This window comes from Delphinus delphis, chromosome 11 (genome assembly GCF_949987515.2).
Source record: "Delphinus delphis chromosome 11, mDelDel1.2, whole genome shotgun sequence".
Taxonomy (NCBI): Eukaryota; Metazoa; Chordata; class Mammalia; order Artiodactyla; family Delphinidae; genus Delphinus; species Delphinus delphis.
Genome location: NC_082693.1, coordinates 3,157,195 through 3,182,151, shown reverse-complemented (window position 1 = coordinate 3,182,151; position 24,957 = coordinate 3,157,195). Strand labels below are relative to the sequence as shown.

General features: G+C 46.3%; 1 long non-coding RNA gene across 2 annotated transcripts in view; it reads left to right on the top strand.

The window, feature by feature from the left end:
- Positions 1 to 24,957, top strand: part of LOC132434373 (uncharacterized) — a 116,692-nt gene that overhangs the window by 77,573 nt on the left and 14,162 nt on the right. The window contains exon 5 of one of the 2 annotated variants that reach the window (XR_009521289.1): positions 1,422 to 1,828. The exons of the other annotated variant lie outside the window; for it this stretch is intronic. This is a non-coding gene — a long non-coding RNA (uncharacterized lncRNA). Of the gene's footprint in view, positions 1 to 1,421; positions 1,829 to 24,957 lie in introns of those variants that run through there. 2 annotated transcript variants of the gene reach the window in all.

Sequence of the window (24,957 nt, the reverse complement as noted above, 5' to 3'; positions counted from 1 at the left end):
ACCTGTCGAGGCAGGGGACACAGGTTCGTGCCCCGGTCCGGGAGGATCCCACATGCCGCGGAGCGGCTGGGCCCGTGAGCCATGGCCGCTGAGCCTGCGCGTCCGGAGCCTGTGCTCCACAACGGGAGAGGCCACAACAGTGAGAGGCCCGCACCGCAAAAAAAAATAAAATAAAATACGGCATTGTTTCTCATCATCCAAAAAAAAAATTAAAAAAAAATATATGTATAACTGAGTCACTTTGCTGTACAGAAGAAATTAACACAACATTGTAAATCAACTATACTTCCGTAAAATTTTCTTTAAATTAAAAAAAAATAACAAGTGTTGGTAAAGGTGTCAGAAAAAGAGAACTCATTCACATCTGATGGGAATGACAATTTTTGGAGAACAATCTGGCAATACATAGAAAAGTTGAAAATGTCCATATTTTAAAACCTTGCCATCTACTTCTATGTTATACTCTCAGCAAATTCTCATATGGGTTCTTCATATGAACCATGGTACACAGACAATTATTTGAGTGACTACTTTCTCAACTCTCCCAAGGATCGTGCATACTGCTATTATTCTAGATGCTTAGGAGGGAAGTTAATTCATTACATACAGTGGTTGCATTTTGACATTTGTCTTGTTAAACCCAGCAGAGAAAGACTGCCAGGGGATACTCCCAAACATATTTACAATACACACTACCAGTAGTTATAAAAAGTTAGAAACAGTTTGTTCATCTGTAGGGGATGGATAAATAAGTCACAGTCTATTGATGGTATGGAATTCTATGCAGCAGATTAAATAAATGAGCCAGATCGATATGACTCAGCATAAATAAATCCTGAAAACAAAATGTTCATTTAAAAAATTGTAGGATAACATAAAAGTGTGATATCATTAACAAATGTTTTGTGAAACACACAAATTGATGGTATATATTATTTATAAATGCTGATTTGCAGTAAAAATATAAAATAGGGTCTAGATATGCACCTAGTTCATGGTAGTGGCTGGCTCTGAACAGAAAGGAAACTCTATCTGGGGAGAGAAGCACAGGGGACATCGTCGGGTCTGTTCACGAATATTCTGGCTTTTCTCAAAGGCACGGTAGGACTGTACTTCCTCACGTTCTCAGCAGGTAGGAATGGCCCTATGACTTACCTTAGCCAGAAGAATGTGAGTAGAGGTGTTACTTCTGGGTGGAAGATTTAAGAAGCATGGGGAACTATATTCAATTTACTGTGATAAACCATAATGGAAAAGAATATTAAACATATATATATATATATATATAACTGAATCACTTTGCCATACAGCAGAAACTAACACAACATTGTAAATCAACTATACTTCAATTTAAAAAATGTAAAGAAAAAATAAAAAGAACCACATGCACAATTTACTGTGCCTTTTTCCTTTTGCTGTAGTGACTAGCGATGTTTCAGGCTACTTCTTCAGCCTGGGTCCTGGAGTGAGGACAGCGCACAGCAAAGTCCCCAAATGCCCCACAGTGAACATGAAGCGTGATCAAGAAACAGACCTTTGCTGCTTTCAGCCCCTAAGATGATGGAACTCTATGTCTGTTACTGCAGTAGAGCCTAGCCCATCCTAACTGGTACAGGGACTTCATCTTTATCTGTAATGTTTTATTCCTTCTTTTTACTTTTAAGGTCTAAAAAACATACGACTAAATGTTAACAGTTGTTCATTTTAAGTGGAGAGTACATGAATGTTATGTTACCCTCATTACTGTTAAGTCATCTGGAATGATTTTTCACAAAGCATTTGATATGCAGGTGGTAGGGAAAATGTAAAAAACGTGTATTTTGAATAAACGCGCAGATGAATTTGATAGGTTTTCCTACCTCTTCTCTGATCTAAAAGGCAATTCCTTCATTTTATAGGAGAGGAAACTGAGGCCTAGAAGTAGTAAGTATCTTGCTCTTCAGCAGAGACCAGTCTGATGCTGTAGCTTGCTTACAGGAAACAAGCTGGATTGAAAATGTCTGCATTTATTGTAAAGCCACTGTCCAGGACATTGTCCATTATATTGCACAGTAGCCCCTAAAATAAGGTCTTAGGCGAAAAATTTTTTTTAAAGAATTTAGTTCCAGGAAAATCTTTTTCTATTGTGGATAATTGGTAGGCATCCACCTTTCTTTATAACATGTTTCCCTTTCTGTTGTGGTTGCCAGAAAGCTCAGAGACAAATGTATCCTCAGTACGTATGGTGGGCTTTCTGCTTTGCTTCCTCTTACTTTCAACCATCCTGATACTTTATGGAGTGCGTGTCCTTTTTCAAGCTGTCTCAAACCTCTTCAGAAAACAGAAGTGCGTACAGCATGAATCCTCTGTCACATGGCCTCCTCTTCAGGCTCTGCCTGTTGACTGTGCCCCACTTCTCCTGCAGCAAGGGAGCCCCAGCTTCAGGGGTGGGAATGCTGCTCATCTATCCTTAGCATGACCACTAAACTAAGGAAGAGCCTGACGTAGCCAAGGTGACTTTCTACCCGGGATTGGTTCTCAAATTCCTCGTCAGTATAACAAGGGGGTTCCCCTGTGGAGATATATTTTTGGGTCCACTTTATATTTCTAAAGCAGATGTTTCCACGACTGTCTCTTCCTTCCCTCCCCACACAGTATTTCATGCTAAACATCCAAATGAGAAACACAGAGTCCGGATAATTCAAAGGGCTCAGTCATATGCCTAACCTGCACATTTAAGCCAAGGGATCACCTCAGCAGTGAAAACCGGCCTCGAGCCAGGAGACAGGATACTTCACTTCTGTTTCTAGGAGTGCTGTGGTCTTTTTAAAAAAAATTAATTTAAGTTAATTAATTTTGGGGCTGCATTGGGTTTTCGTTGCACGCAGGCTTTCTCTAGCTGCGGCGAGCGGGGGCTACTCTTGGTTGCTGTGTGCGGACTTCTCATTGTGGTGGCTTCTCTTGTTGCGGAGCACGGGCTCTAGGCGCGCGGGCTTCAGTAGTTGTGGCTCACGGGGTCTAGAGCACAGGCTCAGTAGTTGTGGCACACGGGCTTAGTTGCTCCGCGGTACGTGGAATCTTCCTGAACCAGGGCTCGAACCCATGTCCCCTGCATTGGCAGGCGGATTCTTAACCACTACACCACCAGGGAAGTCCCCCTTTTAATTTTAAAAAGGACCAGATAAAGAGCTGAAATATTGCACATTAGCAAGTGTGTGACCAAGGCAAGCCGTGGAGGGAATCAGCTCCCCGGGTGTGTAATGACTTGTGCTACAGGAATGAGGTGTGAGTCTCCAGGGTGGGACCAGAGGGATGCGGGAGTAGAATAACTTCAGACATGGTTATTTTTCAGCATTCCAGGAGCAGCTTGAATTTATAATGGAAAGGAATCAGATGAGTAGAATTCCTACCAGTATCCTCAACTCAGGCCCTGCTTCTAAACTAGTGCTCTGAGGAAAGCTATCTTAAGAATTGCTAAGTAGGTAGGGCTGTGGTCACATCTGCAAAAGTATTCTCTGTCTTTCTGTTGGTGAATCCTAGTGCACATTGGCATGTGAAAGGTTGAAGTGCTGCAGAAAAGAAGCCGATCTTAACGCGGTTTAATCCCGCGTTGTTCCCATTTTATTTGAGCCGGAACACTCTAACTGCTCGCTTCTGGAAGACTCGCATGACATTTCACGTCACGTGGGACGTGGTGCGCTAAGGCAGTATCGTGGCCTCTGAACCGGGGGGCCTGGGCGCTTTTGTGCGGCTCTGTCACAGAGTTGCTGATAACCAGACCAGGCCTGTTAGGGTCTTGATTCCCCCACCTGAAAAACGAGGAAGATAACGCTGGTCCACCCTCAGCAGGGATGAGTTAGACAATGCCCGTGGGGCTTTGAACACCTTAGGAACTAGATTTTATGGAAACAATGTCATTATCTCAGCCACTGCTGCAGACAGAGCAGTAAGTCACATCATTAGATACCACAGATCTGGACCAAGCAGAGGCTGCACGCTTAGCTTTCTACCCTGGCCACTGAAGGGATTTGTATAAATTCCATACACTTCAGTAAGCAAACCCATTTCATGCTGGTGCCTGTTTCAAACCTCAGCTGAGAAGAGAAATAGGAAATAGGAGTGAGCAAAGTGAAGGAGTAGAGGGTACAGTACCAACAGCAATGGTAGTTAACATCCACCGAGTATGTCCTGTGTGCTAGGCATTGTGCTACACAGATGAAATACGCTATATGTAACGTTATCCCATTTAATCCTCGCCAAAATCCCGAGGAAGACACTTCATATGACAAAATTGAAGTTTAGAGAGATTAAGTGACTTGTCCAAGGTCATACAGGTAGTAAGCGGCAGTGCTTAACCAGGCCTGACTCCAAAACCCACATTATACTAGTGTTTCCTGAGGTGGTGCACACACAATGATCTTAGGTGGTAAAAAATATGTTTTTTTTTTTTTTTGGTAATAGTTTTTCATTTTAATATTTGTTAGAAAAAATATAATATGCATTAAAGCCTATGGTTTCATTAGTGAATATTATAGGTTAGGAGAAACAAAATTTTAAAAATACCTATTTTTTAAATAGTAAGAAAATTATATTACAGGGGGTATGTGGAAATGTCAGAAATCCTAAAAGCAGTGCTGGTGACTAAAGTTGGAGAATCTCTACTTCCCAACAGAGATTAGAGGCAAAAAGCCAAGACCAGTTGGATTCACTTTAATAAGGCTTTGAGCTTGTTTCTGTCCGCAACCAAACAAAAGTGTCCTCCAGGTGCTTCAGAAAGAAGTGCATGAGAGGCAGTTAAATTGTGGGAGTGCCGAAGGCTGGCAGCAGCTGCTGTGTTTAGCTGGATGGGGGTGGGCCCAAGGGGAATACCTGTGCTTGAGAGCTCTGATGCACAGAAAACCACAGCCTGACCAGCACTACCACCTACGGAGAGGGAAACAATCACTGCCTTCCAGTCCTTGGCAAGCCTCTCCCTGACCTCCCAGCCAGGGGCAGCTGCCCCATTCACCTTTCAGCTCTGGGAAGAAGGGGAGGGTCTTACTTAAGGCTTCCTGGTTGCAAAGGAAACCCACTCAACTCGTTCAGGCCAAAGGGAAAAAACGGAAGAAAGGGGAGTAGAGAGGGCTGAGTGGATTTATTGGGTTTCCTACAGACCACAAAGAGCTGGAACCAGGACCCAAGATCACTGTCTGTTTCTTTGAGTGTCTTAACCTCTGCTTCTCTGAGATTCTGCTTCATTCTCTCTTTCACAGCTTCATCAGGCATGGCCATCTGGACCCTAGGTTTACATCACTGCACAATTCTAGCCTCCACAGGACACATACCAGAGTGTTAGGTCTCAGTTCTAAACTGCCATTAGAGAGTCGGATTGGCCCAGCTTGAGTCAGGAGTTCCTTGCTGCCAGTACCTTGTAGCCAGGGTATAACAGGCTCTTCTGAAATCCAGCACCTTCACACTAGCTGGTATCAGGTCCTGTGAGTCCTACTAGACAAGACTTGGGTCAACTTCCATGATATTATGTCCCATATGAGCGCCATCTATCAGGCTCTTTCAGTTCAGCAAGTTGTATTTTGATATTTGGTGTTTCAAATAAAGGAGTGGATTTCCTGCATCAGTAGCAGTGTGTCTTTCATTGTACCAACTCTGGTCTCCTTGAGTTTTGAGGGTGATGGACACTCATTGGGTGATAAAGCTGGAATCATTGGGGATATAAGGAAAAAGAGTTAAGGGGCTGGGCCATCGGTAATGGTTACAGAGTACGCACTGGCACCATGCAGGGTGCTCTGGGGAGCTGCTGAGTCGTGCTGTTGATTGACATTATGATAATGGTAATGGTGACAAAGGATATTAGAAGATGGGACCTCATGTAAAGACATAATATTGATTGAGAGAAGAAGCACAGATAGAGACTTCCATGCAGTAAAAACAGAAAATCTTGAACTACGGACTCAAAGACTTGAGTTCTGGACATGGCTTTGTTCCTTAACCAGTTTAGGGACCTCAGACAAATGACTTAGCTAGTTGGGGTCCTTATCTATAAACATTGGGATAATCCTCTAAGCCAGAAATGGCTATGGTCCTACGGTCTATAATTCTTTGCTTGAAAGAGAAAGAGGATCTCGTAGTAAATGGGGTGATCTGAGTCAGGTGAGGATCAGAAAGGTCTGATTTCTCAAAGAAGATGAATTTTCAAGAGACATTTGACAGGTTTGAGGGCAGGCTTTTGGTAGAAAGGAGAAAGCAAGGTTTGGAATTATAGGGAAGGCCTGAGATAATGGCTTAGGAGTCGGAAAGAGAGATGTGATGCTAGAGAAGGAGCCCTGGACCCAAATGTGATCTGGGTCAATCACCTCTCTTTTCTGGGTCTCAGCTTCCTCCAGCTCTGTTTTCTAGAGAAGGAAATTGCATGGGGAAGGAGATGGTAATAGGTGTGTCCAGCTGAAGCAGAGTCTGAGTTGAAGCATAAAAAAATTAAGGTGAGGAAGGCTGGTGAGATATCTCGGAACCTGTATTAAGGAATTTCCCTGGCTCAGAACAGGCAGTTGGTTTTTACCATTAAATTCCTGTTGGTTTTTACCAGTAAAATTCCAAGACTGCAACCCTCTCTTCCTCACTGTAAATGTCGGTTAGCCTGCTGAGTGCTAACCGAGCATAATGCGTTACCAATGCTCGGGGGCAAGGAATCAAGACTGTGGCAAACTATTTTATACGCTGGCAGCAGTAGCAGGTCTACAGGAAGGTAGTGTCACTGCAGGCAGCCAAAGAAGATCAACTGCAATCCTAGGAGGAACCAAAAAAGGCAATTTCCAATACGCAGAATTACATTCTATGACACAGCACCTTGCTGGGCTCTATTTTGATTTTAGTGATGGTGTGGCTCAGGCTAAGGGCTGGCAAGTTGCAACCCGGATTCTCCCTCAGCTCCGTCTGGGGGGTTGGTGGTGGGAGAGGCGCTGGCAGTAGACTGTACTGACCCATTTTTCAAATAAAGCCCTCAAGGATCCTCGCAAGCCAACTGCAAGGAATTCCTAGTGCCCTAGGCTAAAGGAGAGCAGAATGAGAAGTTGCTGGGCAGAGGCAGAAGACAGAAGGGAAACAGGAACGTAAGGAGTCCAGGGACTTACTTTTTGACTGTTGATGAAGGTAAAGGAGCTCAGTGAAACAGTCTGACAGTCTGAGTTCTCTTTAAAGGACATCAGTGTGTTTTCCCCCCTCTAGCTACAATGAGAGCAGAGTCTCAGCTTTCCTTACAAAGAGAGAGAGAGAGAGAGAGAGAGAGAGAGAGAGAGAGAGAGAGAGAGAGAAGGTGGGGGGAATGGAAGGGGAGGGAGAGAGTGATGAAAATAGTCATTGTTTTCTCTGAGATAAACCCCAAGCTCTGTTCTATTCTAAAGAAAGAACACTGTCTCTCTGGGGTTTTTTCCATCACCCATCATGTTTCATTCAGGAATGAATAATGAAAGGGAGGGAAATAAAAGAATGCTAACATTTCCTGAGGGCCTCTCATCTACTATTTCTTTTAATCTCCACATTTTCACAGATGAGGAAACCGTGAGGTCAGAGTATCTCAGTCATTTAAGGTCTCCCCGTTACAAAAGGCAGAAGTGGGATTTGACCCCAATTCTGACTTTGAAGCCCTGGCTCCTTCCACAGGGAAGGACAGCGAAGCAGGCCCACCACAGGCCAGTAGCCACCAGGGGGACCAGCTGAGTTGCATGGCTTAGAGCAGTGTCGTCAAACTTGCGGGCACAGCACAATCTCCCAGAGGGCTTTTTAAAACCCAGATTGCTGGATCCATCACCAGAGATTCTGATCCTGTAGATCTGAGTAGGGCCCGAGAATTTACATTTCTTTTATTTTTTTAAATTGAAGTGTAGTTGACTTACAATGTTGTGTCAGTTTCAGGTGTACAGCACAGTGACTCAGTTGTACATATATATATATACACACACACGTTCTTTTTCATATTCTCTTCCATTATGGTTTATCACAGGATATTGAATACAGTTCCCTGTGCTATAGAATGGGACCTTGTTGTTTACCCATTCTATATGTAATAGTTTGCATCTGCTAGAGAATTTGCATTTCTAACAGTTCCATCCAGGGCCATGCTTTGAGAAACGCTGGCTTCGAGCTAGTACATGGCCAATAACAGAAAACCATCTCCCAATACGTGGCCTAATGACGGTGGAGTTAGGGAACGTGGCACTGTCACTTCTATGCACGAAGGCTAGTGCATCCCAAAGTGTACTTGGAATAGAATTCTCCACGTTCTGAAAGCTGAAGAACCACGTTTTCTTGATTTCTGGTTCCATGCAAGATTTCACCCACAAAACATTCGCATTCTCTACTTTGTACAGTTACAGGATTCTGTATTTGTGAATTTGTCTACTTGCTAAAATGTATTTGTAACCCCAGAGTCGGAGCTGGCAGGGCTTCTGAGGACATGCAGACACGCGCAGAGCTGTCCAAGCGCCCGCATGTTCCCAGCTCTGGTGGGTGGAAGCAATGCTCTCCTTCTTGGTTCTGCTCCTTTTGGAAACAAGTGTCTTATTCACTCTTAAACAAGAGGTCCATGCTGTGCCACATTTTTGCAGTTTTGTGTTTTTTGTTGGTGTTTTTGCTGTAGACAATGGCCTCCGGGCACAGTGCTGAAGTGCTTCCTCGTGGTCTTAAGCACAGAAGCCTGCGCTGTGCCTCACAGAGAAACTAGCGCTCCCAGTGAGCACAAGTTATGTGCTGTGGGCCCTAAGTTCAGTGGTAATGACTTCAGTCGACGAAAATGTGGCCAGAGACGTGCAGGGCCCTAACCTGCAGCGACTTCAGAGAACATACCTACCCTGGAAAGTGCAAATTCACTACATATCTAAAGAATCCGAGGGATGGCGGTGCAGGAAAGCACCATAAAAGTTAAGAAAAACTTGAAAATTGACTCAGAGGTTACATAAGGCTTGGCAGATGCAATATATTTACATAAATTAGGCAAAACTGTGTTGTTTCTCTAGTTATTGCACATGCAGAATATAGGAAGATATTAGTGCTAACGGCTACTGTGACTTCTCAGCCTCCTCCTCCTGCTTCCTTGCAGGTGATATTTTGTGTGTAACGAGTGGTCTGATGTCCCCATCTCCATGAACTCTGTCTTTGGAGAGCTGTCAGAACCGGCCGTAGTGAGGCGGGGCTTCTCACATTCCGCAGCTGGGCCTCCGAGGCGGAGGGGCAAGGGCCTCACAGCTGCTGTTTATCCCACTCGTGTTGCAGCCCGAGAACAATGCGTCCTGCTGACTGAGGGAGGAGAGTAATGCTCCGTTGTTGGCGCGGTGGCTAAAGGGGGGCTCAGAGCGTGGGGATCCCTGCATGCTCTCTCCTTTCGTCTGGAGTTTTCTCAGGGGCTTAGCCGCTTTTCTAAGATGTGCTGGGAAGTCGGGGGGAAATCCAGTATCCAATACAATGCCGAACACACACACACCAGAACTCAGACCACACTTAGCCCAGCCAGAGGAGGCCCTTCTCGCAGGTTTGGGTGGACTTAGCTCTGCAGACTCCTACGATCCTGGGCGAAGCAGGAGTAAGACGTCTGGGGGAGAGGTCCAACTCACGTGCATGGGGTGGTGCAGGACTCCACTCAAGTCAGAAAAATGAAAGATCATTTGTCAGTCAGGTGTATGAAGGCGCTCTCATTTTTTTTCTTTTGTTTTGCTTTATGTTCTAGCTTGAAATATTTTGACTTTTATACACATTGTGTATCGGTCTTCTTGTGTCATCTTCTTAACCTGCTTCACGGCAGCATCCAAGTCCTGCTACATTTGTGCTTGTAGTAGATGTGCCTACAGGGGCAGTTCCTGGGATGGGTCACTAGGGGTTGAGTCTTGAGGAGGAAGATGAAAAGTATTGGGGCGACTGGAAAGAGGAAAGGGAGTGGGAGTCACAATTTTGCTACAAGTAACATCCTTTAAATATTCAGAGAACCAACTCCCTGTCGTGTTTTTGTTTTCAAATTGTTTAATTTGTTGCCCTTTGATTTTCAGGTTCACTTGGACAGTCTTTTCCCAGCCATTTTTATTATTTTCTCTGTGTGTCTCATTTCTCATTAGTGCTGTGCTGCCTTGTTCATTTTTTTAAATTAATTAATTAATTTTTGGCTGCGTTGGGTCTTTGTTGCTGCGTGCGGGCTTTCCCTAGTTGTGGTGAGCAGGGGCTACTCTTCATTGCAGTGCGCAGGCTTCTCATTGTGGTGGCCTCTCGTTGCAGAGCACGGGCTCTAGGCGCACGGGCTTCGGTAGTTGTGGCACGTAGGCTTTAGTAGTTGTGGCTGGCGGGCTCTAGAGCGCGGGCTCAGTAGTTGTGGCTCTCGGGCTTAGTTGCTCCGCGGCACGTGGGATCTTCCCGGACCAGGGCTCGAACCCGTGTCCCCTGCATTGGCAGGTGGATTCTTAACCACTGCACCACCAGGGAAGTCCCTGCCTTGTTCATTTTCATTGCTCACTTTGCACCTAGCTCTCTGAATCCTCACCTTTCTTCCAGTTTACCGCGGATTCTATAGGTTCTAAAGCCCCTATCTTCTTTCAGAGCTTTCATGAAACTCCGTATATCTGTGAAAACAGTTACACATACAGTGCTTGTTATGGGTGTGACACGATGGTAAGCGCTTATATGAGACAGATTCTAGTATGACCACTCGTCACAGGAGGAAACTAAAGCACAGGTATGTTAATAACCTGACCAAGGTCACCCAGCTGGGAAGGACAGAACCAAGGATTCCCACCCAGGTGGTCTGTGCTCTTCACCACCACACACAGACCCTCCTACTCACAGCGAATGACCTGCTTTGTACTAACACGGCCACATTTTCAAAAATGTATTTTTATTGAAGTAGAGTTGATTTGCAATGTTGCATTAATTTCTTCTGCACAGCAGAGTGATTCAGTTATACATATATATATTCATTCTTTTTCATATTCTTTTCCATTATGGTTTATCACAGGATATTGAACATAGTTCCCTGTGCTATACAGTAAGACCTTGTTTTTTATCCATTCTATGTATAATAGTTTTCATCTGCTAATCCCAAACTCCCAATCCTTCCCTCCTCCAACCCCTTCACTCCCTGCTTGGCAAGGACAAGTCTGTTCTCTATGTCTGTGGGTCTGTTTTATAGATAAGTTCATTTGTGTCATATTTTAGATTCCACATGTAAGTGATATCATATGGTAGCATGGCCACATTCCTGCTGGTGCCTGTGGACCATGACCTTCTGTACTTCTGAAGCTTTCCTCAGTAGTCTTTCCCAGAAACTACTGTGGTGGACATGGTGATCTGCTGCACAACTCCCCTTCACGGATGGACGTGTGGCCCCAGCTGCTGGAATGTGGCTGACAGCTGCTGGCTCCAGAACCCGTCTCAGCTGCAAAGGGTTCCCTAGCTCAACATTGTGTCCTTTCCAAGGCAGCCCATATTCAGTGACCAAGGAGGGATAAAGACTCCGCTGTTTCGGCCCGACACGGAATTACATGATGAGCCATTCTGGAGCCTGAGCTCCCTGTGGGGCTGGGTGAGGCTGCCATCACACCGGCCATCACGCCTGCATGGCGGCTCAACTCCTCCTTCTACTCACTCCTCCTTCCTCCTCTGCTGTGGACCCCAAAGGCACTCTCCAACAAACTGAGACTGTTACCAGAGGCCTCGGGTACTCAGAGAACTGTACCATCTTCACTCCGTAGGCTAAAATGAAAGGCAAGAGACGGGTCTAAGGAAAAGCCAAGGACAAAGAAAATATTGATGATGAATTTTAAAGATGCCAAAGATATCATCTTGCATTACTTTAATCCAGTCTCCTCCATTGATCACTTCTGGGTGACTTTGTTATCCTCTAAAACTTTTATGTAACAGTATAGCAGTTCCTAAAAAAAAATTAAAAATAGAATTACCATATGATCCAGCAATCCTGCTTCTGGGTATATACCCAAAAGCAATGAAAAGTATTTATACAACCGTGTTCATAGCAGCGTTGTTCATGACAGCCAAAAGGTGGAAACAACCCAAAATCCATCAACGGATGAATAGATAAGCAAAATGTGGTGTATATACACAATGGAATATTATTCAGCCTTAAAAAGGAAGGAGATTCTTACACATGCTACAACGTGGATGAACCTTGAAAGCGTTATGCTAAATGAAATAAGCCAGACACCAAAAGACAAGTATTGCACGATTCCACTTATATGAGGCACAGACTAGTCAGATTCACAGAGACTGAAAGTAGAGTGGTGGTACCAGGGGCTGGGTGGAGGAGGGGGAAGGGGAGTTTCTGTTTAATTGGGACAGAGTTTCAGTTTTACAAGACGAAAAGGGTTCTGGGGGTTGGTTGCACAAAAATGTGAATATACTCAACACTACTGAACTGCACACTTAAAAATGCCTAAGATGGGGCTTCCCTGGTGGCGCAGTGGTTGAGAGTCCGCCTGCCGATGCAGGGGACATGGGTTCGTGCCCCGGTCTGGGAAGATCCCACATGCCGCGGAGCGGCTGGGCCCATAAGCCATGGCCTCTGAGCCTACGCATCCGGAGCCTGTGCTCTGCAACGGGAGAGGCCGCAACAGTGAGAGGCCCGCATACCGCAAAAACAAAAAAACAAAAACAAAAACAAAAAAAATGCTTAAGATGGTAAATTTTATGTTTGGTGTATTTTACCACAATTGGCAAAATGTCAAAATTAAATTTCATCAAGAGAGCATTTAAGAGAACGTTTCTCAGACTTTTTCCCATGTACACAGTCCTCTGAAAATAGTCATAGATCTGATGCTGCCCAGTGTAAGCCTTTGAAAGAGAGAGCTAAATCCCCCCACAGGATACGAAAGACAAAGCCTTGAAGGATCACGGAAGAGGGCGAGCAGGAAGTTCTCAGGGGAAATAGTGCCACATGCAGGAATGCCCACCACGGGGCTGGACGTGTGGTGGCTGTGAGGACAGACACTTCTTGTGTCCAACAAAGAGAGTCTGAAGGCAGAATGCGGAAGAGCGTGGAGAGAACGCCTGGATTCCTGGCCACACACCAGCTGGAGCAGGTCGTACGCCCCCGGTCAAAGGAAACTGCAAGGAAGGCCCATTTGCTGTGACTCTCGGAGGGCAGTCACAACAGCAGGTGCGAAACAGGAAGAACAAGAACAACAGTTCTGAAGCCCATTCAGCACCTCTGGCAAAAAGTGCCTAGAAGGGCTCAAAGACTGACGTTTTAAAAACAAAGATAGCACAGCAGGATCAATCGCAGCCGGTGGCAGAAGCTGAAGAGACACTCCTGAATCCTGGCTGCCAGGTGGGGATCTGGCCTTGGTCTTGGCTCATTGCAACAAAAGAGCATCCAAACAGAGAGGCCACGAGGAAAGCTCTACCTCGAAGGGGTTCGATTTCAGAGTGACCCTAGCCAACCGCCCAACCTGAAGCTGCTTTTCTCAAAGCGTTGTCACTACCAGGCACGGCAGCTATAGATGCCCCACTTGACACACAGGTGACAGTCACCTGTCCTGCTCATCCAGTTTGCCTTATTGCCTATTCCAGAGGCCCCTAAAAATTGTTTTATTAATTTAAGACGTTACCAGTTTGCCCTGGATGTTGCTGAAGGGGTCCCTTTGAAGAACTTTCGACGTCATTCTGTTCCTTCCTTCCTCCCTCCCTCCCTCCCTCCCTCTCTTCCTTCCTTCCTTTTGGCACTTTTTTTTTATTGTGGTAAAATACACGTAACATAAAATTTACCATTTTAACCATTTTTAATGTGTAATTCAGTGGTAATTAATTACATTCACAGTGTTGTGCAACCATCACCAATATCTGTTTCCAAAACTTTTTTGTGACCCCGTGCAGAAACTCTGTACCCACTAAACAGTAACCACGTACCTCCCGCCCCAGACCTTGGTAACCTTGGATCTGCTTTCTGTCCCTATGAATGTGCCTATTCTAGGTACCTCCTATAAGCAGAATCATACAGTATTTATTCTTTTGTGTCTGTCTTAGTTCACATAGTATAATGTCTTCAAGGTGCATCCACGTTGTAGCGTGTGTCAGAATTTCCTTCCTTTTTAGGACTGAATAATATTCCAGTGCGTGGATGGACCACTTTTTTTTTATCCATTCATCCTTGGAACTTGTGGTTGTGTCTACCTTTTGACTGTGGTGAATGATTCTTCTATGGACACGGGTGTAAAATATCTCAGTTCCTGCTTTCAATTCCTTTGGGTATATACCCAGAAGTGGAATTGCTAGATCATACGGTAATACTATGTTTAGCTTTTGAGGAACTGTCAAACTGTTTTCCATAGTGGATGCACTATTTTACATCCCATCAGCAGTGCACTAGGGTTTCAATTTCTCCACATCCTTACCAACATTTGTCACTTGCGTTTTTTAAAAAAAATATGTATAATAGCCATTCTAATGGATGTGAAATGGTATCTCATTGTGGTCGTGATTTGCTTTTTCCTAATGACTGGTGATGTTGAGCATCTTTTTATGTGCTTATTGCCCATCTGAATATCTGCTTTGAAGAGATGTCTATGCAAGTCTTTTGCCCATTTTTGTATTGAGTAGTGTGTTTTTTTTGGTTATTGAAATGTAGGAGTTCTTTGTATATTCTGGATACTAATTCCTTATCTGATATATGATTTGCAAATATTTTCCCCCATTCTATAGGCTGTCTTTTCACTCTCTTGGTAGTATTCTTGGATGCACAAATGTTTTGAATTTTGATCAAGTCCAATTTATTTACTTTTTCTTTTCTCGCCTGTACTTTTGTTGTCAGGTGCCAAATCATTGCTGAATCCAATGTCATGAAAAATTTCCCTGTGTTTTCTTCTAAGAGCATTATAGTTTTAGTACATATGTTTAGGTCTTTCATCCATTTCAAGTTAGTTTTTGTGTATGGTGTGAAGTAAGGATCCAACTTCATGCATGTGAATATCTAGTTTCCCCAGCACCATTTGTTGAAAAGACTATCTTTCCCCAGTCTTATTTTCTTTTATGTTTACATGTTTTTAAGTTTCCTGCTAAGATAAGGAAAGTGAGAATTACTTAAATTGTAAGCAGTATATAAACAAAATGTATTTAAGTAAATACAATAATGAAGCCAGATATTATATAGAGCTATGTTAATATTACAAGTCTAAGCTTTGCCTCTTTCCTGATTCCCTACGTCTTCAGCCTGAAACAATTCCATCTTGTATTGATCTCTTAACTTTCATTGCCTGTATTTTTTTTCACACATTTAAAAAATATTTATTTATTTTATTTATTCATTTTTGGCTGCGTTGGGTCTTTGTTGCTGTGCGCGGGCCTTCTCTAGTTGCGGCGAGCAGGGGCTACTCTTCGTTGTGGTGCGCGAGCTTCTCATTGCGGTGGCTTCTCTTGTTGCAGAGCATGGGCTCTAGGTGTGTGGGCTTCAGTAGTTGTGGCACGAGGGCTCAGTAGTTGTGGCTTGTGGGCTCTAGAGCACAGGCTCAGTAGTTGTGGCACACGGGCTTAGTTGCTCCATGGCATGTGGGATCCTCCTGGACCAGGGATCGAACCCGTGTCCCCTGCATTGGCAGGTGGATTCTTAACCACTGTGCCACCAGGGAAGTCCCTTTGTATGCATTTTTAAATTGAAATGTATTTGCCATTAACACTGTGTAAAGTTAAGGTGTTATAATTTTTTTAAAATTATTAATTGTCTACCTTTTGCTCCAGCCTCCCAACTTTTTTTCTCACAAACTACATAAACTTATTTTTCACAGTGTTTGGTGAGGGCTTATTTCCTAGACTACACCTTCTCTGTAGCTACAGCTTCTCAGAAAATTGGTACTGGCTGTTGGCAGGAAGCCTCAGATCTTCTTAGGTTTTCTCTGTAGGGCTGCTTGAGTGTCCTCACAACATGGTACTGAGCTGTCCCCAGAGGAACAGTCTAGGAGACCAAGGAAGGGGCTCCTATGATCTCTCGGTAGCTGCACAGCTCATTACGACTCTCTTAATGTCAGGTTAAGCATCTACGTTAGGCATGATTTTACATGCATCCAATGTCCTCTAATGCAGTGTCAGGCTGAGAAGTCTCACAATCTGCTGTCAGCAAGATGGAGGCCATGGAGAGCTGGTGATGCAGCTCCAGTCCAAATCTGAAGTCCTGAGACCTAGGGGAGCCAATGGTGTAAGTCCCATGGAGAAACCACCAACTTTTCTTGGGTGCAGTTCTTGTATTCTGCCCCAGAACTCAGAGACTGAGGTGAGGGATACCTGCAGAATCCACTCAGCACTCACGCACTCACAACCCAGAAGTGCAGGGGAGTCAGTTTCCTGTGGGGAGAACCTTGGCCAATGGGATCAAGAACCAGTCCTTCCCGATCTAGGGTGGATAATTCTGAGGCCATTCAACATGGCTCCTCAGAAAGTCCTAAAGAGACGGAGACTCAGTTTCCTACAACAACCCTTATGAAAACACACCTTTGTACCGGTTTGCCCTCCTTTCCTGTTTTACTTTCCCCAGTTCCATGAGATTACTGCCCACCAGCCCCCGCCAGCTCCAATGCTTTTACTCAGGCCTTGCTCTCAATCCTTGCTTTCCAGGAAGAACACAGGCTAATACAGCAACCTTAGTCTTTTGATATCTCTTCTTCTTTTTTTTTTTTTTAGTCAGAGATAACAAATGATTTCTTGTGACCAGCGATATAAGATAAGAAAATAAGTGTTAAGAGTCAGCAAGGAAGGATTTGGCTATGTGGTTAAGATAGAAATACTTGGTTTCTGTATTAGGCTAAGCAAAAGCGATAGCCTGAAAACAGCCACTGTTATGGAATCAGCTATTCTGAAGTCACTTCCAGTTGACCGGAAGCTGTCATCTCTCCTGCCTGTCGTTATAGCTCCTCACAGCGCATTGTTTTGTGCAGGGGCCCCAGTGTGATAGCTTCTCCTGTGTAGCTGGGTTACATGCCTTTCTTTTGCTTTTTTAATCAAAGGTTTATTTACTAATTTGTTTTTAAAATGTACAGTGGTTTAAAATTCAGTGGTTTCAGTATAGTCACAAAGTTGTACAATCATCCCCACCATCTCACACCCAAACCTTTTCATCACTCCAAACAGAAACCCGTATTCACTAACCGTCACTCCCCCCCTCCTCCACGTCCCCACGGACCACTACCTGCTTTCTGTCTCTAGAAACTGGCCCATTCTGGACATCTAATATTAATGGAATCATACAATATGTGACCTTTTGTGTCTGGATTCTTTCACTTAGCATAATGGCTTCAGGGTTCATCCATGTTGTAGCCTGTGTCAGTACTTCTGAGTTCTTCCTTCCTGACACCAGCCAATTCTTTGCCACCAGCTGGGTGCCCTACAATTCAATTCAGTTTTTCCACTAACTCCTGGAGTGAGCCCCAGACCCCACAGATTAAGGGCTCAGTCCCACAAGACTGCTCCCACTTCAGACACCAACTGCAAATGGGGTGCTCAGGCTACCCACATTTCTGCCCAGGAAACTACAAATTCAGGGGTTCCCATGACCACTCCCCCCTTAATTTTGATAATTCGCTAGAATGACTCCGACTCACAGAACTGAGGAAAGCACTTCACTTAGAGTAACCAGTTTATTATAAAGGCTCCAGCTCAGGACCAGGCAATGGAAGAGGTGCATGGGGCCAAGCATGGTGAGGGGAGGCCCAGAGCCTGAAGGCTTCTCAGGGCACACCACCCTCCCAGCACTTTGATGTGTTCATCAACCCAGAAGCTCTCTGAGCCCCGTTATTTAGGGGGTTTTATGGAGTTTCATTACATGGTTGATTAAATCTATAGCCATTGGTGATTGAACTCAATCTCCTGCCCCTCTTCCCTCTCTGGATGTTGGGGATGGAGCTGAAAGGTCCAACTTTCTAATCATGGATTGGTCTTTCTTGCAACCAGCTCCCAACCTGAAGCCTTCTAGGGGCCCACCAAGAGTCAACTCATTAGCATAAACTCAGGTGTGGTTGAAAGGAGCTTGTTATGCATAACAAAAGACTCTCCTATTACTTAGGAAATTCCAAGGGTTTTAGGAGCTCTGTGCCAGGAACCAGGGACAGAGACTAGATATGTATTTTTTATTGTTCCATAATACTTTATTCCTTGTTATGGCTGAATAGTATTCCATTGTATGGATATACCATATTTTGTTTATCCATTCCTCAGTTGAGAGACATTTGGGTTGTTTCTACCTTTTGCCTATTGTGAATAGTACTGATGTGAACAGAACATTCATATACAAGTTTTGTGTGGACAAAACTTGGGTATATACCTAGGAGTAGAATCAAATGGTAACTCCATGTTTAACTGTTTTAGGCACTGCCAAACTGTTTCCCAAACGCTTGTATTTTTTTTAAACTTTCTATATACACTATTTAGGCTTTATCTCCCCATTAACTTCATAAACTCTTTGAAGGAAGGACCAGTGTTTTCCACTCCCCTGAACCTGCCACAGTATTTATCCTAATGCCTTACACCTAGTAGGAACTCAGTAAGTATTTGTGTGTGATCATGTCATTACGACAATACGCCCTTTACCCTGGGAGTCAGTAGCAAAAACAGTCTTACTGTCAGTTGGTTGGTGGACATATATATGGCTTTCTTTGCTTCTTTGCTCTCCACACTGGAGAATTTCAGGCAGTGGTTGGTGTGTGTATGTTGTGGGAACGGACAGAGTGTGGTGATGGCAGTTGGGTGGTAGTTAAGAGGAGTGGAGTTAGAAGGAGTGGCTTCTTCTGGTCACATGCCTATGCAGATCCCCGGAGAATGTTGATCGGTTCTTGTTCAAAGTGATGTGTCTAGGGCTTCCCTGGTGGCGCAGTGGTTGGGAGTCCGCCTGCCGATATGGGGGACGTGGGTTCGTGCCCCGGTCCGGGAAGATCCCACATGCCGCGGAGCCCGTGCGCCATGGCTGCTGAGCCTGCGCGTCCGGTGCCTGTGCTCCGCAACAGGAGGGGCCACAACAGTGAGAGGCCCGCGTACCGCAAAAAAAAAAAAAAAAGAACAACACAAAAAACACACACACACACAAAGTGATGTGTCTAGTTTATGCCACCCTCACATTTGGAAGGGTCGTCCCTGTGCCGGCAACTCATGTCAGCTCTCCAGCCGCGCTCGTTACGGAGCCTCGCTCCAGGCATTAGTTGGGACGCTTTCATCCCCAAGCGACAGAAAACCAAGTTAAACTTACTCGTGGGGAAAAAAAAAAAAAGCAGAGAAGCAGTTTCTTGGCCTATAGCCAAGTTGGTCAAGTTCTCATCTTTGGCAAGGCTGGGTCCCCCGTCATCAGATGGGTTGCTCACGTCCGCTGTCTCCCTGAGTCTGTGGACTCCGTTTTCTTCTGTCTTGTCTTTGTTCTCAGAAAGGTTCTTTCCACCTGGCAGCTCCGCCTGCTGCTCATTATCTCTCTGACATAAATGCTGGAAAGCAAGCCAGCTACCAGGTGCTCGGCTAAATTCCGTTTACCGTCGTGCTGGTGACCGTGGTGGCCTCACATCAGGCTGAAGCTTATCCTTCTCGGGGGGGAGACCTCAGACATCCATCCGAGGTCTGCTCTCCTCACCACGACTTCCTGTGGACATCCGCGTCTAGCCCCTCCACTCCTGCACCTCCTGTGTGAGAGCAAGCACCTCATCCTGTTCTTGTCAAGGACACAGGCTGAGATCAGCTGCGGAAAGGCTGGAAAACACGGCGTCTGGGGACCTGTCCTTCAAGACCTCCTGCTGCGCCTTTCCTTCTCTACGTGCACCTCTGCTGCGCTCATCAAGCCCGTGGGAAGGCACCTGGTACTGCCGGGCAGTCATTCACGGAGAGGACCTTGAGAGGCTGGGGAGCGAACCCCAAGGTGTGCAGGGCGCGGGTGACGGCGTGAACCTGAGCACTGTCCTCAGCTGACCCCAGCTTTCCTGCATCTTCCCCGATACTGAGGACTGAATCCCCATCATGATCATAAAACCAGGACGTGCTCACAGCCCAGCTTGGCTCAAGGGCAAGATTTGGAAGTTCTCTGTCCCCAGTGCCTTCTGTCCCTCTGTGGCTACTGCTCCATCGCCTCCAAAACGTTTTCAGCCACGAATGGGGAGAGACGTGGAGCGGACTGGAGGCCGGCTCACTTCACACTGTCACGTTCCAGCAAAAACTCCAAATTTAAACCAAGCCAGCGTTATGAAAATATGTTTGTCAAAGTAGAAGGATATGAGATTTTAACAGTTTGTTAGCCTAAATTTTAAACTTTAAATGTTAACTCTGTAGTGTGTTTCTTTGTCTGTATTTGTGCCTTGAGCCCCGCAAACGCCAGAAACAGACCTGCCTCTCTTTTTCCTTCCCTCGCTAACTGCCGATCTGTTGTCTCAGGCCCCCTCATAGAGAAAGGGGACGGAAAGCACTAGCTCTGCCCAGTCCAGTCCTGCGTCTGCATCTGCTTGTACCTCTTGCATGGGGCAGTCACTGATGGACCCGAGCCCTAGCAGAGACAGCTTGGGAGAGAGAAGGATGCGATCGATGTATTTAACCCTCATTTGGAAAAGGCTGTTGGTGGAAAAACGAAGAAAAAAATCCCATCGGTGGGGTTGAGAACAGAAAGCCTCAGCTGCGGGAAACCAGGGCACGCTGAGCAGTGATGCCCCAGACGCAGCCGAGGGCTTACTCTGTGGGAAGAGTCACCTGGTCGGAGGAGCCCACGGAGCCCACATTCATTGTCCCATCACCCACCTCAGAGGGCGTTCATCCCGGTGACTTGAAGATGAGGAAACGGAGGTACCACTGGGTCAGGGATTACAGCATGTGAACTGTATCTCAATTTTCAAAAAGTCAAATATCAACCTTTGGCCGGGCCCCGTGCATAGCGTGCAGGGCCCAGTACAGAGTGAAATGTGCAGCCCCTTGTTCAGATACCGTGAGGAACTTGAAGGTGGTGACAGCAGGCCGCTACACCGAGCCGGGGTCCTTCCGAGCCTCTGAGGCCACGCAGCCACACTCCGTGAAGCCAGCCTGGCCGCGGGTTCCCGTCCCGAGTCCGGTGAGTGAACGCCTCCAGCACGTCAGTGACTCTCAAGCTGGGGACCCAAATTCCTGGGTCCCTCTGACAAAATGTTTCATGTCTTGAGGCTTTTTTCATTTATTGTCATCACTGAAGTTCGAGAAACCCTGGGCCATCTCTCCTCTTATCAAAAGTCAGTCCCTGCGTGCTGGGGGCGGGGCTGTAGAGGAGCCAGGTTTTGCGCAGCCCGCAGTCTATGTAGCTTGGGGGCCCTCTTTAAGAAAAAGAACACAAAATTACAAATCGAAACCAGGCCTTGAAAGCGCCGCAGGCAGGGAGGAGCCCTGAGGCTGGAGCTTCCTGCCCCCGTAGCCCATCTCCTCTCCTCCACCACTGGAGGGCTATGTCCCTTTGCTCATGCCTGTCCCGTCCCGTGTCCTTAATCCCACCCGGCTATCACCGTCCCCGCACTCTTCTTCTCTCTCCGGGTGCCCTCCTCGACCCAAACCTCTTGGGAGGGTTAAGTCTTCACCGCGGACTGCCCCTCCGTCTGCCACCATCTCCCTCCCTTCCTGCGGCGACAAGTGGCCTCGTCGGGTTCAGCGCTGGATCCGGCCCCGCGTAGCCGGGACCTGTGGACTCTGTCGGTGCTTCTCCGCTGGACTCTCTGGCTAGTTCTCAGCGCTGGGAACGCTCTTTCTCAGGCTCCTCCCTTTGTTCGGTGGCACCACGACTCCCCTGTGTCCCTCTTAGGTTTCTGTTCCTTTGCTCCCTTTGGGGGCCCTTGTCTTTATGGCGCATGAACTAACTGGCCCACCGGGGTCCCGTGCTCCAGCCCTCTTCTCTTTTTCGCTACACCATCTTCCTAACCCCACGTACCTCTTATGTGCTCAAAATTTTCTCTGTAGTCTAGTCCAAACCTCTCCTCTGAGCTCCGGCCTCAGAGCTGCCAGCTTGACACCTCCTTTGGGAGGGGCTATCTCAGTATGTCCAACACTGGGCTTGGGATTCCCTTCCCACCCCTCTGCTGGTTTTACTCATCCCAGTAACAGCACTTCCATGTAACCTGCTGCTCAAGTCAGAAATGTGGGAATCATCCTTGATTCATCAGTAAATCCTACAGATCCACCCCCCATCACCACCAAAAAGCAGACCTCAAATGTATTTATTGATACTTCTCTCCATTTTCGATGCTAACACCCTCGCCGTCATGATAACTAGTCCATCGTTTCTAAATTCCAGCAAGAGCCTCATCACTGGTCATCTCACTTCCCCCATTGCTCCCTCGCAAATCTGCTTTTCTTTTTCTCTTTGTCCACACCGCACAGCTTGCGGGATCTCAGTTCCCCCACCAGGGATTGAACCCGGACCACAGCCGTGAACACACCAAATCCTAACCACTAGACCACTAGGGAAGTCCCTCAAATCTGTTTTTCGTAAACAGCAAGAGCAGCAGTGTCCACAGAAATAGAATATGACCACGTGTGTAATCAAAATTTTTCCAGTAGCCACTTTAAACTAAAACAAAACAAAACTGGTGAAATTAATTTAAATCATACATTCTGTTAACCTAATATATTCAAAATATCATTTCAATGTGTAATCAATATAAACATTATTAGTAAGGTACTTTACATTTTTAATGTCGTTTTAAATACACCAGACCATGTATACTGTACACTCACAGTGCACTTCAGCTCTGATGTGCCGTGTTTCAAGTGCTCCGTGGCTGCATTGGCTGGTAGCTGCCACACTCATACAAGAGTCAGCGTGAGTTTGCAACGAAGCAAGTTGGATTAGGTCATCACCCGCTTAATAACCCCTCCGTGGTTGCACGGTGCACAGAGACCTGCAAGGGGATCCACGGTCTGGCCTCATCTTGCCAACATCCTCAACATCCTCGAGGCCTTCTTCTTGTCGTTCGCTTTGCTCCAGCTGCCTCGGCCTCCAGTCAGCTCTGAGAACACACCAGATCTCCGTGTCCGCGTGTGCCGTGGCTGACTCTTCTCACCCTCAAATTTCAGCTTAAATACTTTCTCCTCAGACGGGCCTTCCTTCCCCGTATCGAAGAGGGTCCATCTCCATTATCATCTGTCACAGTATTGTCTCTGTTACCTTCATAGTTCTTTTTCCAGTTTGTAACTGTATGTTTACTAGTCAGTTTATTGTGTGTCTCCCCAGGAGACCGTGAGTTTCGTGAAGGCGGGAGTTATCTCCAGCGCCGTATAAGATCCTGGCTCTGGTTGGCACTCAGTAAATGAATATCTGAGCACCCTCTCTCCCCTGACTAAGGGAACTAGAAAACAGATTTATTTCAGTAAAGCTATGCATCAAATTACAATAAATGCACAATGAATAAATGCATCGTGCCCGGCAGAGCTTCCTTCCTATTAAACAAGGAAGGTTGGACTATAGGCAAAATTAGATTTGGTTTATCTTTGAAGAGATCTTAATTATTCACTCTGCAAACAAGGCAGTTTCCTTGAAAAACTAAGGGGAGCTGTGTCTCTAGGTGTCCCAGATCTCAGTCGAATGGCTCCATGAAAATGAAGCTCTTACTCTGTGAGCCAGAGCCAGGGACTCCAAAGCCTGGGTGGCTCTGGGGAGATGGGAGATGGTGGATCTCCTTGATGCCAGCCCAGAGGGATTCGTCACCGGTTCATTCATTCAGCAGATGTCTGTGAGCCTGTGAACACCTTTACAGCAGGCACTGTGCTAGGCTCTGGGACTACAGCGCTCAACCAAATAGACGAAGATCCCTGCCTACACTCTAGTGAGGGGAGACGGATGCTAATTAAGAAACTTAAGTATGCTGTTGTTTCTGGCAAGGAAAATAAAGTCAGGAACGGGGGTGGGGAGCACAGGGCTTACAGTGTTAGGTAGGGTGACCAGAAAACGCCTCCCTGAGACAGTGACATTTGCGTAAAGATCTGAAGGAGGTGCGGGACTGGCCCATGGGGCCGTCTGAGGTGAGGGGGCTCCGGGCGCTAAGGGGACGGCGAGGAGGCCAGTGTGGCTGGAGGAAAGTGAAGAGCAGGGAGTGCAGCTGGAGGCGAGGTCACAGGCATTGGGGTGGGCGGGCGCATCACATGGAGCCAGAAGTCGGCCACTGTGAGGACTCGGGTTCTCACTCTGGGCGAGGGTGCAGGTCAGCGGAGGGCTGTGAGCACAGGAGTGACACGGTGCTGACTTGCATTTCGAAAGGATCCTCCCACACATGTGCGGAACGGGAATGCACGAAGCAAGGAAGAAGAGGGGAGAGCTAGCAGGCCTTCGCTTGGCACCCAAGCAACAACGCTGGAAACGGCCTCTTCAGAAGTGTGGCCCCGGATTCACCTTCTCCCTGCGCTATAGACCGGGGCGCTGGTGCACGGGGCCTGGACTGTGCGCCGGTAGGGCAGGCAGGATGCTGGAGCTCGTGTGACAAGAGCAGCTGATCGCTGGTGAGGCTGCAGGAGGTCCTGGAGCAGCTTCTTTGTCGCTGGGAAGCTGACCCTCCTGGGTGCGGTCACACAGTGATGGCCGTGGCCGGGGAGGGTTGGGGAAACCAGCTACGTCTACCGTCGGCCTCTCTCAGCCTGGACAACCTTTGAGAGAGGCGCGTCTCTTTTGAATTTGCACAGATGAGATGGGGCAGAGGGGAGAACTAACATTTCTCATTGGTACAGCGTGCAGACTGTGTCAAAATGCGTTACTGATTCTAGTTTGCTCCAACCGTGAGAAAGCAAGACTTACCGTAAACAGAAGATGTAATTGTGGGGTTGAGAATTTAAGGAGCTCCAAAATGGCTCCTTTAGATAAATTTATCTCTGCTAATCGTTGTTTACCTCTGCTGCATTCTTTTACTTTTTCTGTTTTTTATTTGAATGGAAAGACGCTTTTGCCTGGTCTCAAAAAATAAGACATGTACATGGTTAAAAAGTCAAACAGTACAAAAGGGTAAACAATGCTAAGAAATGATATTGACATGTAGAGTCCCAACTATA